This window comes from Pan paniscus, chromosome 3 (genome assembly GCF_029289425.2).
Source record: "Pan paniscus chromosome 3, NHGRI_mPanPan1-v2.0_pri, whole genome shotgun sequence".
Classification (NCBI taxonomy): Eukaryota; Metazoa; Chordata; class Mammalia; order Primates; family Hominidae; genus Pan; species Pan paniscus.
In genome coordinates this window covers 140,926,079-140,928,641 of record NC_073252.2, presented here as the reverse complement: position 1 = coordinate 140,928,641, position 2,563 = coordinate 140,926,079, and the positions used below count along the sequence as shown (strand labels likewise).

Genomic DNA, 2,563 nt, shown 5'->3' with positions numbered 1-2,563 from the left:
CTCAGAGCCAGTCCCTGCTCCCCAGCAAGCAGGGAAACTGCAACAACCAGGCGACCCACACCAATCACAGGGGCTCCCACACTACAGGTCCCTTGGCCAAGGCCATTCCTTTCTCTCCAAGCATATCCAACTTGGGGACCCACGCAGTGCTGCTGTGAAGACATGGCCAGTCCACTAAATGTCTACAAGAAATAACCATCTGTCACATGTAAACACCTTGCTGCTGATCCTCTCTGGATAGAAGAAGCTAAGGGTGCTGGTGTTTTTTATCCTGGAGGCTTGGATTGGGTGAGGCCATTCCTCAGGGTCACTGCAACTGAGAACAGTGTGGTGACTTCTGAAACGTGTCCATCCTTCCCAGGACACAAAATGCAGCACCCCTAGGCTGTGACCAGTGACAGCTGATGCACTTTAAGAGCCAACTGCAAAAGCTGGGCAGGTTCTTTAAAAACAAAGCTTAGTTCCCTGGCTGGGTGGTCTGACTGAACTGGCTCTCTGAAGAGGTTGTGGTTGGCACTGGAATTGCTCACCTGGGGATTTGCTCTGGCATTGTACTCATTGCCATGGAACCACTGGGGACAGGAGTTGTGTTCATGCTATTAGGGTCTCGCCAGTAGCCTGTATTTTAAAATAGACCAAATGAAAGATGGGCAAAACAATCCCAACTAGAAGCATGATAAAAGAAGACATTCCGTCACTGAATTCCACAGTCTGCACCATTTGTTGGCATCTTTCGAGGAGCTGGGAGCAGTTGCTGATAGGAGGGTCTCTATGCAGTAACTTTCCCATAAAAAGATTTCTGACTGCAATGCACACTCAATATTCTGGTCAATCTCCTTAAAGAAATCCATCAGTTGACTGGCCTGGGCATCAGTGTCTGCGGCTGCTGTCTGGATTTGGCAGGTCTATGGTCACTTCGGTCTCTGAAAATGAGCTCAGAAGGGGTTTTAGTTCTTTGTGGGTCTTTGTTAGGATCCCATTGTTTTTCACTGGAATCGTAATGTATTCCAAGGCGTATAAGTCTGAAAGGTCAACAACTCTCATGAAGTTGTTGATCTTGATATCTGTGACTTTGCAGCTGTCCTGCAAAGCCAGCTTGTTGAGGCTGTCCTCCTGGGCCAGCCCCTGCTGCAGTGGCACTGGCGCCTGCTCCTGGCTGGTGGGGCTGGTAGGCACTGCTCTTCAGGACTCCTTGTACCAGGCCGCAGAACCACAGGGTGTGAGGGTGAGTTCCTCAGAGGAGTCCCCATTGGCATTCTTTTTTCGTTTTGTTTTTTGAGATGGAGTCTCGCTCTGTTGCCCAGGCTGGAATGCAGTGGCGTGATCTCGGCTCACTGCAACCTCTGCCTTCTGAGTTCAAGCTATTCTCCTGCCTTAGCCTCCCCAGTAGCTGGGATTACAGGCATGTGCCACCACGCTCGGCTAATTTTTGTATTTTTAGTAGAGACAGGGTTTCACCATGTTGGTCAGGCTGGCCCCTTCCGTGAAAGGAGGGGGTTCCTAAACGAAAGCTCACACAAAAACGCACGCGGAGCAGCCAGCCCCAAGGCTTGTAAGGGCGGGGCCCCAACATTCCACAAAGGCAGAACCTCAGTCACGTGGGGTCAGCCTTGGACACTCAGGGTCACCGCCCGTCCAGCTGCAGAAGGGTCACCCAGGAGCCTGGGGAATGGTGGCTTGGCCCCAAACCAAGGATCGAGACAGACTGGGAGGCTGAGCCCACACAGACCCCCTAGCCAGGACTGTGGACCTCTCCTCCAGGCCAGGTACCTCAGCCAAATTTAAATTTATATTGTTGGAATTGTTAGTGACGGAATATACAGGTCTTATATAGGTTGGTGCAAAAGTAATTGCAGTTTTTGCCATTACTTTTAATAGAGCTCGTTGAGACGCCATGGTTTGTGATTTGTTGGTTGCATTGACTATTTCTCTTGTTTTCTCAATTCCCCATACCACACAAGAACTATTTTAGGTGTGTTTGTATCTTAATATTAACTGTGCCATTTACCACTGCTACTTTATGTGTTTAGGTTTGTTGATTAAATGTTCAAAAAATTTCTGTGTGCTGCCCAACTTGATCTTGCAAGTGATTACTGGTAGGTAGTGAAAGTCTGACTGTATAACTTTTAAGTCCTTTTCACATATGTAAGAGAAGTCTACGCAATTATTCCTCATTAATATAAAGTTAGAAATATTAAGAATTCTCATATTTGAAGATAACATAAAGTACAATTTAAAGAAGTAAACTTGTAAGTTCACTTGAGAACTACTATTAGTGACCTTCACTATCACACCATTTGGTGTGGAAGTTAAATTGCTATCTTAGGTCCAAAAAATTTCCTTGATTAGAATGCATCTGCTGGAATACAACTCAGCATCTTTGGGCCAACTAGCATATTGTAGAATGAATAAAGAAAAGGCAAATGTAAATTAAGGGTCACAATATCAGCCATATGAGCACAAAATGTTATGGTGAAACTCAAGTAAGAAAATAGGCCGGGCATGGTGGCTCATGCCTATAATCCTAGCACTGTGGGAGGCCGAGGCGGGAGGACCACTTGAG

The 2,563-nt window shown here is 46.9% G+C and overlaps 1 pseudogene; it reads right to left on the bottom strand.

Annotated features, from left to right (window-relative positions):
• Positions 1-218: 218 nt before the first annotated feature.
• LOC100995082 (lysM and putative peptidoglycan-binding domain-containing protein 4-like) lies at positions 219-1,765 on the bottom strand (annotated as a pseudogene).
• Between the last annotated feature and the right edge of the window lie 798 nt (positions 1,766-2,563).